Genomic DNA, 16233 nt, shown 5'->3' on the forward strand with positions numbered 1-16233 from the left:
CTCTTATTGAACTCCCACATCAAATTGACACAAATCCATGTTATTATGGTACTTCCACGTGGCATCCACTTGGCATTGCAATTTCATGTTAGGCATGAGGCCCACATGGTCCTCCCACTATGTGTTTGCGAGGTTTTCCCCGTTATATACATTTTCCATCGAGGTCAAATTCCAATGGGGTCCATAGACCCACATCATGCTGCTCTAAAGTGATAATGCCCTTAACATATAAGTCTCAAGACAAGGTGGTAGGTGGTGAGAAATGGTGTCCACATCATTCTGCTCACATATAATACTACCCTCAAGGTATAAGTTTCAAGATAGGGTAATGGGCGGCATCAGGATTCTGCAACAAAAATTTAGTTGGGTCAGTCTAGCCCTTATTGACACACCCCCTCCATTTCACATTGAACAAGTATAAAGTGACGAGGAGTGAGCGATGAGTGATGGGTGGTGGCAAGATTTTTCACTCAAGGACCCCCTCTCATCCACTCCCAAGGTGTTTTTTGGAAAATTCTCATTATATCCAAATCAGGGGCAATACAATATTATTGAGAGCTCCACACTTAACATTCCCAAACCCTTGGATCCCATGATATTCAACTACACTTCAAGGTAATCCGGCTCTAACAGTTATCCAACCATCACAAGAGCGTGCACTCTCATGTCATCTCCGGATACCAGATTCCTCAGATCCAACTTCCCTCCAAAGCAATCTAGATTTTAGCCACATCTAACCTTGCGCTTATGAAGGTAATCCAGATCCATTTCTTGCACATCATATATAGTGTAGGACCCATAGGATGAAATCCGATTGACCACCAATTTGACTCATGACAGGTGTATGCACCATCACCACACCCTAGATACCTATATTTTGGATACGATGATATTTCGATAAATTCAAAAACAAACTCAAATACAAAGGGAAATAAAGATGGTAATCCAACCCTAGATGTGATATACTTATGGATGATTTATTCGGTTCCACGACATATTTGGGATGCAGACAAGGGAACTCTAGATTGCCAGTCTGGATATCTAGATCATGAAGTTTCCTGCAAAAACATTAAGGCAAGGAAATAAAGGAAATTAAAGGAAATTTACAAGGTTTTCTTAAGATAAGGACGTTTTCCCAGAGCACCAATTTTTTGAGGTATCAACTAAGCCTTGAGAAAGGACCTTCAAAGGTACTAGGACACGTCCAAAAAACATCACAGGTGCCAACAAAGTTTAATTTACCTTACAATCTAGGTAAAAGAAGGAAGTGGCTCCAAAAGCCATAATTTTTTAGAAAGCTTCAGACCAAGCTTTGATCAATGAATTTCAAGGTATCATAACGGTATACAAATGTGCACAAAACCATCATTACAATGCTTCTGAACCAAGTGACTATCATCACAAGCTAAATCCTCAATTAATATATAACACATAAGTTATCTTCTCATCATGCGAGATGGTCCACAGTCTTAATTATGGAAATGAACCATTAAATTCATAAACATGTCAAAAAGATGAAAACACCTGATCATAAAGACATATATGGAAACTCATTCACTATGAACATGCAATGAATGCAACAATCTTCCATGGGACATATGGAACTACGCATCAACTAATAACATAATAAGCACTATCACAACTCATAATAAAATATGCATAAACCATTATACATATATGATTGAGTTAGATTAACTAGCAATTGAAGAAGGGACTTCCACTCTCCACCCAACCATAGGCCAACTACAATGTAATCTCTCTTGCATCTGACCACCCCTGAGCCATGTCCAAAGTCCGAGGGGATGCTTGGATATGGGAATTTTCACCAATGGATTTGATCAAACACTCAGGAGATTGATCTAGATCTTCAGGTTTAAGTTCTAGGAACCATGAATGTTGAGAGAGGAGGAAATAAACATATACGTTTGCCAATAAACTAATCACAAAAACATTGAACAAAAAATACCCACAGTGAATACCTCACAAGATATGAAAGGAAGACAATTTTTTATTAAATGGAGAAACCCTCTATAACTACATCGTGGTTGACAAATCTTTCCTTTTACAATGTGAGGCCTATTATTTATAGCCTTATTGTGTTGAATAGCATGGGTTAATACCATGGGTGGATGCCACTTTCCATTTAGATCACTCCTCCCCCCTTAGTAAGAAATGGTCCCCATTGTGTCAAGTTCCCTCCCAAGAAGCGTTTGTTGAATATTAGTCAATGAGGAGAAGGGTTTTGTGTGGTTGACCCATAATTGGGGTTTGTAGATGAGCCAAAACCAAGTACTGCTGAAGGAAAATATTTTGTGTGGTTGACCCATAACCATGGGTTTGTGGATGACCCATAACCATGATGAATGAAGATCCGAGGATAGATATGCCTTGTAGTGCTCGTGGGCCAACTGTGACAAAGGGAAATGTGTGGCCTAGCAAATGGAATTTGATTGCAAGTTTTGTGTGGTTGAACCACAAATGTGGGTTTGTGGGTGTCCCATAACCATGATGAACTAAGGTTCAAGGATAGAGATTCCCTATAATGCTTGTGGATCAACTGTGATACTGATAATGAATGGCCTAGCAAATGGACTTCGAGGGAAATGGTTTTGTGTGGTAGACCCACAACCTTGGGTTTGTGGGTGAATCATAACCCTAATTAATTATAGTTTGAGGATAGAGATACCTTGTAATTTTTGTGGGCTAACTATGATACTAACAATGTATGGCTTAGCAAATGGACCTCTAGATAGTTCACTTGTCGGTATGCTTGGTAGAAATCTAGCAGCTTATCTTTGTAAATTCTCACCATCTAATTATATGTTGTAAAGGCTTCCTCCTAGTGCTCAAGTTTCACATTTTTTATTCCCATTGTTGTGATTTGATAGTCCTGCCATGACATTACCTTGGCATCATGAGGGATATTTTGTTGTAGCCAAAAGCACACTTTAAAATAGTCAGCAAACATAGCCCTATCACCATGGGAACCCCTAGCTACTAAATGCATAGCTAGAAAGCATAATACAAATCCCCAAAATGCCTTGTATGGCTTGAGAATATATAATGTATCAAGAAGTATGATGCCTAAATAATTATTATTAGATTTCCCAATGAAATCCTTAAAGCAATACTTGCCACAAGATTGGAATTATGGTTGTCGAAGGAGAGTTTGGAGATGCATCAAATTGTAAGACTTCTGTACACATTATTAAAATCCAAATAGGTCCCACAAGATGTTCTGGAAACCATTGCTGAAGTGACACATAACCATGATGAACTAAGGTCTGAGGATAGAGATACCCTATAATGCTTGTGGACCAACTGTGGTACCGATGGCGAATGGCCTAACAAATGGACTTCGAGGGAAATTGTTTTGTGTGGTTGACGCATGACCTTGGGTTTGTGGGTGAACCATAACCTTGATTAATGAGAGTATGAGGATAGAGATACCCTGTAATTCTTGTGGGCTAACTGTGAGATTAACAATGTATGGATTAGCAAATGGACCTATAGATAGTTTGCTTGTCAGTCTTCGTGGTAGAAATCTAGCTGCTTAGGTCATCATTGTAATTATGGGATACTGTGAAACCTTTATCTAGTCCACTCCCACAAATAATAACTTCAACTTTATTGAATTCAATAGGGTAATCCTAGACGACGTCATGGGTCTCTAGGATCGGAAAGACCCAACCATCAAAGGAGAAATTTAGGTTGTTCATGGTGTTGTCCTAGGTCAGGACACTGGTGGTGGCACCGATAGTTAATCTGTGTGAGAAGAAAAGGATTATGAGAGTTTGTAGCCAGGCGTGGTCATGCTTCCAACCTGGTGGGTAGGTGCTAATAATTTGGTCATTTATATGGAGGTTAGTGTCAAAGACAAGGCATGATTTTTCCCACATGACATCGTGAAAGTAGAACATGACCCTATCACCTCGCTTGAAGCGAGGATTGTAGCAAATGAATTCATAACCATTGCAACCACGCACACGATCTCTATAAGAAGTTTCACACTTAGGACCATGATCTGCAAAACATACCTTGGATTTTTCAGCTTTAAGTATTCCCTGAGGGAGCTCGAGTGGGTATTGCAATTTATTTGGGAAAGAACAATTTATAACGTAATTATCCATTTTAGACAAGACTGACTCCGAAGGTTTCACTACAGGGGGTATTTCAATGTTACAATTATTATAAAACTCCAAAATCCTATTCCATTGTTGATAAAATCACTTACAAGTATTAATGAGCCTTATGAATTTGTATTTAGGCATGCTAGCCATGAAGGAATCTACTAGGTTGTATATAAAATGGTTAATAATCCCATAGATATTTCAACTTTCCTTCACCAACAAATCAGGGGCGTATTGAATTAGTGGGTTCATCACCACACAACTTCACTGAGGGGTGAAATTTAAGAGGCATCCCAAGCGTTGTTGCAGAGATGGCAAGATTATGATAATGTAATAAAAATCCAAATACTTTGTTCTCTGATGGATACTTTTAGATTGAATGTTACAGTTGAAAATCATGCTACAATAGTCTTTGGTCAGGTATTTATAGACCTAGAGAGAGAAATTGATGGTAAGGGGGTTGGAGAAATATTGGAATTATAGCGATGTGATGGCGAGTAATGTTGCATGAGAGGAGTGTGACATATCCTATTCTTCATCCTCAACAAAAACATAGGAATTAGTATCTCTCATCAATCAATGAATAAGCGTTAGGGTCTTCAAAATGACCATCCAATCTTTTTTTTGCCGTAAATATTCTTAAACCATGCATTTTAGTCGTGATTGTGACCGATTAGAGTTTGTTGGAGACAAGGTGGTGAGAACATGGTTTTCCTTGACATGACTATAATTATGTTTAGTGGCTTTCAAAACTGCCTCATCAATGAAAGCCATAGGGCTCTTCAACTTGGAAAACCTTATAGAAGCAATGTCCTTGATCGCCTCAACTAATTTTTTCCATTGCGGATCCATCTCCCATGCTTTCAGCCTATCTTCTTGTTGGCTCGAGCGAGTCATCAGGGAAAATACCTCGGGTTCAGGCACAGAAGGCCAACAATGGTGCATTGTAGTTTAGGACAGTGCTGGCATTTTCACCTCACCTCGAAGGGAAAAGAGTCTCACCCAAAGTGTGCCGCGACCAAAAGGGTAGAAGGGCCCAACATAGGATCGAGGGGCTTAATCTATACACAGATGATCATACACATATGCGGTCATAAAACATGGAACCAAAATAATAATATCTTCAACTCATACACAGAGACTAATCATATATGCCACAGAACTTGGCAATATACTAGTGTCAATCTATTAAGCACCAACCTCATGTAATAAGGGGACTAATTAAAATTTTGATAAGCCATAATATAAGATGTGCAGTGCACTTATGGGTCTTAATAGTCATCAACTTTGAATTACATTAAAGTATCAAAACATAATACATTAGAACTTGACTCTTGGCCATCAACAACATAGAGAATACCCGACTCATTAGCATGGGTTAGATCCGCTCTACAACTCAGTTCCTTAGTTCCTAACCCTTCCTGCTCCTGCTCTGGTATCTGCGTACCTCCTCAGCGGCCCAATCCTTTAGTGTCTCAGCAACAACCCCGATGATCAATGAAACTCAACAAAAATAGTAGAAACACCATCAACAACTCATAGTCCAACCCCTCCTTTTCATTCTTCCTCTCTTTATATCCTTCTCAACTGCCTGGACTGCCAGTTCTCGCTTGGCTGCTTGCTTCCTTGGATGCCTCTGCGCTTTCCCGTTTACTCGGTTGCCTTTGCCTTTCACTGCCATCTTGCCATCACCTTCCCGCAACTGCTCGTTGTGCCACCCAACCATTTCTGCCATTTGTCCTTTACCACCCTATGGTTGGTCAAAACTGGTTAAAACTCAAAATTAATGAAGGATCCAATAGGCCCCAACCACAATTTCTTGAATCGTCCCCGAGTCAAGTCATGTCGACCTCTGGTGGCTCTAGTGCTATCTCCATGGGTTCTACGGGTGGCGGATGTGTTGCTATCAACGCTATTTCCTCTGTCTATTGTGCCGACACCTCTGTTGCTGTAATACCTTCTTGCGGAATAGGCATTCCTTTCGTTTCCAACATAGCCTGTGGTGTGGCATTTGTTTATGTGCCCCTTTCCTAACCTTGTAACTCCTCCGTTCCAAACGAAGGCTCCAACTCGGGGATTGTTGTTATCGTCTGCTGCCTAAACTCACTGTATCATTAGATAGCCAAGTTCTAATTTGCGAGGATCGCATTTGAACTTTGTGTAAATGTCTTGGCTGATTGTGATGTCAGGGTTGTCGCCTGTTGGACCTGCACGTCGTCCAGTTTCTGGCTGCTTGAGTCACATGCCTCTTTCAATTGTAGGACCTGCATCCACACCAGGGGCCAAAAATCTCGGATTAACCTCTTCGTCCTGGCCGACTCCTCCTCAATTGCGTCAACGTGGGCTTGGAGGATGTCGATTTGTTCATTTAGTTGCTGGAGCTGAATAGGATCAGTGCATGCCCTTGTGTTGGCAAATAGAGACTGAATCTGCTCTCACAACAGATAGAATTGGTGGTTTTTTAGAGCAAGAATGCCCGACTAGTCGTGGACTTTTCCCATTATGGCATATCCATCGGTCAGGGCGTCAGCTAGTGCTTGTTTCTTCGTCTCTAGCTCTCGCATCTTGCTTTCAAATGAACATGCATATATTTCCACAGGGTCTAGGAGCACAGACCTTACAGTCTCTAGCTTCTTCTTCATCTCTGCATTTGTGGTTGCTAGGCGTACACACACCGTCTATATGTGATTGCAGCAGTTGATCAAGGAGCAGGCAGACATGTCTGCCAGTGCTTTGGTGTTGGCTTCGACTACTATTGGCCACATGGCTTGGAATCGATGTGTAAGTTATTGCACTTGTGATTGCAACCCTATATTTGCCTATTGCAGGCGATCTCCTTCTTCTGTCACTTTGAGCAATTGCATCGTCTGCTTCTCATGCTCCTTAACCAATTTCTCATGCAGGCCCTCAGCCTTGTGGGTGGCTTGCTGAATGAAAGAAAATAACTGGGCTGATGACCAGTGATACAATGTATCAGCCCTCATGGTGTCTGGTTCTGGAAACTGTTGTTGTAGGGGTAGGCCGCTTGCAATGGATTTATCAGAATGTGAGGCGGGTGAATGCTCTTGCTGGGATGGTTGTTGTGATGGTGGGGTGAACTGTGGTGTGGCTGGGGTGATACTAGGGTTCGGGGGGACTGTGATTTTTATAGGGGTGCGGGTAGGTACGGGCTAGTCCTTTCTCCCTGCCAACTGGAATCCAGGTGTCTTCTAGTTAGTGGGTCCAGTCCTAGCATTAGTGTTGTACTCTCAGTAGGTGGCATTTCTAAAGTCGAGGTGGCAACTTCCTTCCGCCCAGTTGACTGAACTTCTGCTTCCGCAGATATTCTCTTGTGGCCGAAGGGGAAGAGCTCGGACACCGTTGTAGAGGTAGAAGTATTTTTGGGGATGACTCTCGTGACTGATGTATTGTAGTGGTTGCATTATTGGGGATTTCCTCGACTATGGCAGTTGTTGGAATTTGATGCTCGACCTCAATAATGAGATCGACGACTGGGGGCTGGGGTGATAACTTTCAACTTTTTGTTAGCTGGCCTTTTGGCTTGGGGGGTGCAGATAACCCACTTCTTTTGTGGTTTGGGCACTTGGGTAGTGGAGGGGGCCTGGGCTAAACCCGTGGGAGGAGTCGTTGAGAGGGGTGGTGTTATAATTGGGAACAACATAGTTGAACCTTGAAAACATTCAGGATATTCACCCTCACGTGGCTCAAAGCTTGCGATTTTCCTCCTTACCTCAAACATTTTCTCCTCCATTTGGAGAAAAACTAGTTGGATTACTTCCGTTGCCACCCTTCTACTGCTGCTTTCTGCCCCCTCACATTCTTGGCTTTGTCGCGCGATAGCTCTGAATAGGTACCTGGGATTTCCCTCTGTTATTTCGCAGGCCACTCCCGACCATGACTCGAATTCTCTGCGTAAAGCCTCCTCTATCAGACCAAATCTTTGTGGCCTTAGCTTAAATGTAGTGGGGTTGACACACCGTGGTATGATATAAGAATGTACGTGTGAAGCCTCGAACCAGAGGTCACCCAAGAACTCATCCAGGAGAGTCTTGGGTATTCTCTCTGCAGACTGAATGGCATCCACCATCTGGGCGTACCAGCTCCTGAAGGCCACTTCCTCGACATTGGGAACCCCCGATGTCCTCCATGGTTCATATCTGAGTGCAATTGGCTGATCTTTAGCAATGGTTTCCATATGCCTCTCTGGGGTGGCCTCCACTTCCACATTGCCAGTGTCATTACCAAATATCCAAACACAAATCTAGTGCTCCACCGGTAGACATCTTCGTACGCCCCAAAGAGTTCGATGAGTACAAAGGCTGCCTAGTTGAGCAACTCACCCTGAAAGCAATGTTCTGTTATTGAGACTATGTCCAGGATGCACTCGCTTCTTGTGAAGTGCCTCATCGTCTTTCTTGCATTCAGGTAGCAGGCAAAATGAATGTTATCCTTGTTAATTCTATTTAGCTTTGCACCTTTCGCCCCCACTATATTCCATAGTGGGTGTAGATGTTGTCTTCTGTGGGTTTCTTGCCCCGCTTGGCCCCACCTTGGAATGTTGTTCTGACTGCATTCCCCATGTTTACCAGCCTGGTCAATCGGTAGATATCCTCGGCATGGATTGGGTATTCTCTGTCTAGCCATAGGGAACCTCCATGCATCCTGCTTGCCAACAGCTTGGTACACTGCATGGCGGCCAACTGGGTGCCGAACATAGGCATATTTCTTAAGCTGAACAGTGTGGACTTTTGTAGCCCTTTGAAATCTCCCTTGATTCTAGAGGCCCTGGTGCCATCCTCCCATTGAAATTCTTCTGCATATACCTCCCTCTTCATGGCTAGGAATTGGAACCCGTCTGTGAAGTCATTGTTGATGAGGTTCGACCGGTCGTATTTCCCATACAATTCGTCCATAACTTCGATTCTTGCATCTAAAGCAATTTGTGGAACTGATGTGATTCTCTTGGCCATTGTTCCCCTTCTTTTGTAGACAATTTTCACTGGTGGGCTTTTGTTTCTCCTATCATGCTCCTGTTCTTTCGAGCTCTTCTAAAATCCTTCTAGTGTTTTAAATTATACCATTCCCTGCATTCTTTTGAGAGTTATGTAGCCGGTTCTGACACGACATCCCCCATGAGGCTTTAATCAACTAATTATTCCGGTGGCCTTTCCATGTATTCTAGCTATCTTTTTGCTGCCGTTGGCTGACTGGTATGTGCCAACTATAACGTGGGCTTGACAAGCATAAAGTGGGCTACATGGAATCTTTATTCTGCTGTGATGGGCTTATTTATTAACTAATTCTATGCTTAATGGGAAAGATTTTTCAACACTATCATGATACTTGCCTTATTGATTACTTAATTAGGAAATAACTACTGGTACGACGAATGGGATGGGTGCGTGTGCAACCATCAATTTTGGAAAAAGTTTGAACCTACGCGGACTCTGCTGACGATACTTGACACACATGGCTATTGTTCCTGCCAACTAGGCCTGTTGACTCTACTGGCACTATTCCCCCCCAACCACAAATGGGTTGTGGTATCTGTCTACTGACCACAACCTTATTATGAATACTAAAATAAAATTTATTATTATTATTATTATTTTAATTTTTTATGGCTTGCGCCATTCACCCATCTTGGCAGTAGGACTCCATCCAGTTGCGCGAGTCTCACCGCACCTGATTCCTTTATATGTGAAATTATGAACGGGCCTAACCAGTGCATCTGTAGTTTTCCTGGGAACTTGAGGAACTTACTGTCATAGAGGAGCACTTGGTCGCCAACGCCGAACGATTTCTTCTTGATGTGCCTATCGTGCCAAGCCTTCTGTCTTTGTTGCTCGACAGATTGATGGAACTCCGCCAGGAACCGCGTTTCGTCGAGCTCTAACAGCTGGCTCAGTCTGTCCCACAAGGCACTGCTATTTGTCATTCTTGTTGCTTCTGAAATAAACATGCTGGGTAGTAAAAACTCTGTTGGCACCACCGCCTCTCTGCCATATACCAGCTGAAATGGAGTTTGTTTGTGGAGTCTTTTAACTGTTGTTCTATATGCCCAGAGCGTCGTTGGAATTCTTTCATCCCAATCATCTCTATTGGCTAATATGATTTTGGTTAGCCCTTTTTCCAGTATCTTGTTGAATGCTTCTACTACACCATTTGCTTATGGATGTTAAGGGCTGCTCTTGTGATGCTATACCATAAAAGTTGTTAATAGGACATGGATCGTCTCGTTCATGAGGTGTGTACCTTGGTCGCTTGTGAGACTTATTAGGCATCTGAACCTTGAGATGATGTTTTAAAAAATGAAGTGCGCTGCGGTTTCTACTGTACAGTCTTTCACTGGCATGGCTTCTGCCCATCTTGACAGGTACTCTGTGGCAGTAATTATGTATCGGGCTTTGGAGTGACGTGCTGGTGGGGATATTGGACCAATGAAGTCTACCACCCATTTATCAAATATTTGTACTGTATGGACTGGGTGTAGTGGTAGCTCATTGCATTGGGAAGGCCTTCCAAATCTTTGAAAGACATCACATTCATTGGCAAATTCCTTCGAATCCTAATGTACTGTAGGCCACCACAGTCTCGCTTGTAGTATTTTCCTCGCCATTTCCTTACCCTCTACATGTCCTCCCGCAACCCCTACGTGGCACTCCCATAAGATATCTTCTCTTTCGTGCTGTAGGAAACAATGCCTGAGTATCTGGTCCAAACCCATTTTGTAAAGGTGTCCTGCTATGAGTTGGTAATTCGTTACTCTGACCACTAGGCACCTTTTTTGCGTTGCGGTGTAGTTCTGTGGACAATTTCCTGTTGTGAGTAGAGAAGCAATTTCCTATAGGTGGTCTGGTATAACTTCTATCCTGAACAAATCGACATCGGGTAACCGGTCATCTATTGCTCCATCGCTCTCCCCTGTCTCCAAACGACGAAGGTGATCCGGGCCTACATTCAGTCTGCCCAGCTTAACAACTACTTCAAACATGAACTCTTGAAACAACAATAGACTTCTGCATATGCTTCCCTCCAGTACAAGCTTGTTTACTAGGTATTTCAGTGTAGAATGGTATGTGAAGAATTTGAATGGCGCTCCGAGTAGGTAGTGCCTAAACTTTTGGAGAAAGTAGACCATTGCTAGAGCCTCTCGTTCTATTGTTGTATAATTATTTTCTACCGTGGAGAGCTTTTTGCTTGCGTAGTATACTGGGTGATCCATCTTCTCTCCTGGTTGCACCAGGACTGCTCCTAGTGCTATTCCAGGTGCATCAATATGTACATGGAACATTTTGTTCTAGTCAGGTTATACTAAGATGGGTGCACTTACTAACCTTTCTTTTAGTTTATCTAGCTCTGCTTGACAATATGCTGTCCAGATGAATTCCTCCGTCTTCTTTAGAAGTCTCTCCATTGGGGCTATTATGGTTGCATAGTTTCTGATGAATCTTCTGTAGTACCCCGTATGGCCTAGAGTTGCTCTTAATTGCTTTATGTTGCGGGGTGATTCCATGTGGATGATTGCTGCTATTTTAGTAGGGTCCACGTAGACTCCATCTTTGCACACAATATGGCCTAGTATGGTTCCAAAGGGAACCGCGAAAATGCATTTCTTCAAATTTAAAGAGATCTGTAATTGTTTACATCTTTTGAAGATTACTCTCAACAGGCTGGTGTGATTTTTTAGTAGGCTGTACACTGTCTAGTCATCCATGTAGACTTCTAGGAATTTATGTATATAGTCCCTGAAAGCTGCTATTACAATCCCTAAAAAAACTACCGGCGCATTCTTCAATCCAAATCGAATTACGTTATATGTGTATGACCCCCACTCCATCATGAATGTTGTTTTCCTTTTGTCTTCTTCAGTTATTCGGACCTAGTCATAGCCCGAGAAGCCATCTGTGAACCAGTAAGCCTAACTCCCTGCAACATTGTCTAGGACTTCGTCGCTGAAGGGTGTGGGGAATGGGTCGTGCACACATGCATTGCTCAGGTTCTATAGTCGACAAATACTCTAATCTCGGTCTCATCCTTCTTATTTTGAATCACTATAGGGCTTATCCAATCAACTTCGTTGACTGGAAAAATGATTCCTGCATCCAACATTTTATCAATTTCCCTTTTAACTTTTTCTTTGACCCTTGGGTTCAACCAGTATGGTCTGTGCTTCACTGGTCGGACCCCTGGTTTCAGAACAATTTTCATTTCTCCCAAATTACCTTTTATCCCCTTAAGCTCACCTACCGAAGCTGGGAACAGGTCCTGGTATTCTTGTAGCAAGTCAAAAATTTCTTTAGTGGTCTGTTCATCCCAGTAGTCTCCTACCGATGCTATCTTGGGTTTATCCTCCGTCCCTACTGATGAGCCCCAGAAATGGGTGATTATATGGGCTCATTTTACCTCTTAATTCGACTTAATCCACCATTCTCATTAGTTTATTACATGTTTTTGATTATATTTATGCTAATAGAGTGAATTGGGCTAGTCATTATGCCAAAAAGTCTAATGTGTGCTTTATGTAGATTTTTGGTCAATTTTAAGACAAAATCAAAGGTTTAATGAGCATTTGGCAGCCAAATTCGTGGAAGAACAAGGGAGAGGATTTGTAGGAGGGTGTCCCCTTCATTTATGAGCCCTTACCTCGAATTATCCATCAGAAACTTGGAGTACAAAGGCCCACATTGATGATTCCAAGGGGCAGCCGAGCAAGTCAAGTAGGACTGCTGTTATCTTCAGTTCTAGGAAGCCGAGTTCCTTAATTTTAGGAGGACTATTGGGAGTCTCCATTTGTATAAATAAGAAGGCTTAGGGCCTTAGTTTTTTTAGTTATATTTTAGCCATTTGATAGTCTATTTTCACACTTTAGTGCAGCCTTGTACTCAACTCATTTTCGAGCTCTTTTTGCAGACAGTTTTGTGATGTAACTATTATTTTTTTGATCAATGAAGATGAATCCAGCTTTGAACCAGCACTGATCTTTCCTAGGGGGCTGTAGCTCTTTGGGTTGGGCCCAACCCAAGTGCCCAACACCTCCTTTGTGTATTTATATGTTTTTTTCTTGCATTCATGAAATAATTTCTGTTGTTTAGGTTAAATCTTGTTTTGTTAATTAGGTTGCTTTTGATGATTAGAATAATTGTTCTTGCTTCAGGTTGATTGGATAGTTTGCTGAAATAACACAAAAAGATCCATAAAAAGGCTACCAAGCAGGCCTTGATCTCCTTTCTCCCTCCTTGGGACCATGAATTGAGACCAAGGCACTCTTGCTGCCACCAAAACACTGTTTTTGCTTTCCAATGCAATTGCTAGTGTGAGATCTCGAGCTGGAGAAGTTGATATTAGTTGTACTTACATGCTTAGATCTATTCTTGTTCAGTTTCCATGGCTTTCTTGCATAACTTCTTGTCCATAGAGTTCTGTTTAGCACTTTTCTGGTTTTTAGGTCAGAATTAGGTTAAATAGGCAAAACTCTGTTTTTTTAGTTCTTGCTTGGGTTAGTTTTGAAAAGTAAGTGTGCAGCTCACTTGTAGAAAACTCCAGCTTATCATTCTTCCATCACACAACCTTCTCCAGTCCATCTCTCAAAATTTCCCCACTCATTCGCCATACTTCCCAAATTTCCCTAATTTGTACGTTTTTGTGCAAAATTGCTTTCTTGACCTTTGAACAAATCCAACCATCTCTTTCATTTCTGATCTTCATTGACAGAGTCCTGGACCCTTTGAAACCTCCATCCAGCCTTAATTTCCCTTTTCCATCGTTTTTCTACCTTCAAACCTCCAAAAAACCACTTTCGGCCTCCTCTTGTAGATCCTCCAATAGAACCTCCTGTAGATCCCCTGCAGCCTCCTGTAGAAGTTCATGCGAGTGATTTTTCGAAGTTTGATCGTAATGGAAGTCTCTAGAAGGGTACTAGGGACTTCTTAGGACCTATCCACACCTTCCACACATCCTGCAAATTCCAACTCGATCTCCCTTTTCCACCAAACCTCTGCACAATCACAAATAGTTAAAACACAAGAATAATAATTCTGCATAAAATTGCTCAAAAGTACAAAAAGATGATTTCTTCTCATTTTCCTTCAGAAGTAGCTTGAATAAATGCATTTTACCTTTTCAATAGTCAATGGCATCCATTTCAGTAGTTTCCATCTCTTTTCTTGCAAAAGTAGGGTTAGTGGGTAAAACTAGGGTTTGCGTTTCCTTTCAGTTTTCATTATCTTTCTGCAAATAGAATAGCCTCTTTTGAGTTAGCTTTCTTCCATCACAGTTAAAAGCTTCTTCTAAGAACTCATAGAAGTTGGCTTAAGCTCCTAGCGAACTTGTGCCAGCTGATCAAGTGATAACCTGCAGTAAGAGCTAGTACTTGTGCATATAGCACCGCCGCTTCCAAGTTTGTTACGAACTACCGGGTTGATAAAAGTAAAGTAGGGAGTCCCAGGAGTTGCAGCATCATCACTACAATACTAGAGCTCACCATATTTTTGGCGCCGTTTCCGGGGACGCGTCAGAGTATTTTGTGATCACTGCTTTTCTTCTATTTTCTACTGCAACCTTCTGCTAAGTAGTTTATTTTAGCAAGAGTAGAGTAGTTGTTTTCTTTTAATTCTGCAATTTCAAATTCTGCAATTTTCATTTCAGCAGGCGTAGATTAGACATTTCCTACTTTCATTTCAATTATGCAATTTTCATTTCAGCAAGCGTAGATTAAACATTTCCTGCTTTCATTTCAATTCTGCAATTTCCATTTCAACAAGCATAGATTAGGCATTTCCTGCTTTCATTTCAATTATGCAATTTCCATTTAAGCAAACATGGATTAGTCATTTCCTGCTTTCATTTCAATTCTGCAATTTCCATTCCAGAAAAGTAGATTAGTCATTTCCTTGCTTTCGTTTCAATTCTGCAATTTCATTTCAGCAAGTTCATTTCAGTTAGTTGCAATTCGTTGTTCAATTAATTTCAGTTTTGCAGGTACAAGCAGAAAAAAAATAAAAAAATCAACAAAAAATATTTCCTTTCATGCCTCGTAGGAATAAAGATAATTTAGGAAAATTTTTGCCCAACACCCCCACTGCTTCACACAACCAACCTTATCTCTTCTTCAATGGCTGTGATTAGGAAGAACCCTTAGGTGGACAACAAGAATATTTGAAGAACCTATAGGGGAGAAGAAGAAGAAAACATTCTTCTGGAGCCCATGGTTGAAAACAGAAATGTTGGGAACAATACCTTTTCTTCCAACTCATCCCTTAGAGGTGAAAGTGAAAATCTGTTGGAAGATTTCAAGAGCGAGATGAGGCAGATGCTTGCCATAGGAAGCAAGAGGAAGTCGAGAGGGCTTTGGCCATATTTTTTCCGAGGTGCACTAGAAATCATCCTAGGAACAAATGTCCATTGCACTCCATAGAAGTGTGTTTTGTCTGTGAAAAAGACCATCCTACGAATCAGTGCCCTTCCTTGCCCAGAATTAAAGCTGCATATCAGAGGGCCAAAGGCACCACTGAACCACTCTATTTCATGAACCAAAAGAGGCCACATGGACCCAAACTATACTAGCAGGGGATGCAAGGGACATCTCAGACATACTACAACCCCAACCAAGTCACTTTCATATCTTCTTGGGGTCCCCCTCCTCATCCTTCCTGGTCCACACCCCCTCTTTGGTCATATTCTCCTCAATATCATGCTCAACTAGCTACTCATTCATTTCACTCATATGCTCAGCCATAGCCTCAGTGGAATGCACCTCATTAGGGGTGGAGGCTTGAGTAAAAATCTCCTCCTGCTCCTTTGCCTCCACCACCTACTCAATCACAACCATTGTCCCCTGCTCCACCAAGGCAACCCCAAATACTTGCTCAACTAAACCCGAACCTGAATAACAGACATGCCCAACAAGTATATAGTGGGGAACCACCATTTCCAAACCCACACATTGGAGTAGCTCAACCCAATTGCAAAGATGAGGTACAACACTTCCAAACAACTCCTCTTGAGCTCAATGATATTCACCATAGCTCAGGAAGAGTATTGCAAAAAAGAGATTATATTGATATCATTGAAGGACCACATCTAGCAGAAGAAGATGCAAAAG

This window comes from Pinus tabuliformis, chromosome 5_1 (genome assembly GCF_031772625.1).
Source record: "Pinus tabuliformis cultivar Carrire ecotype Pingquan chromosome 5_1, CPIR1, whole genome shotgun sequence".
NCBI classification, from domain to species: domain Eukaryota; kingdom Viridiplantae; phylum Streptophyta; class Pinopsida; order Pinales; family Pinaceae; genus Pinus; species Pinus tabuliformis.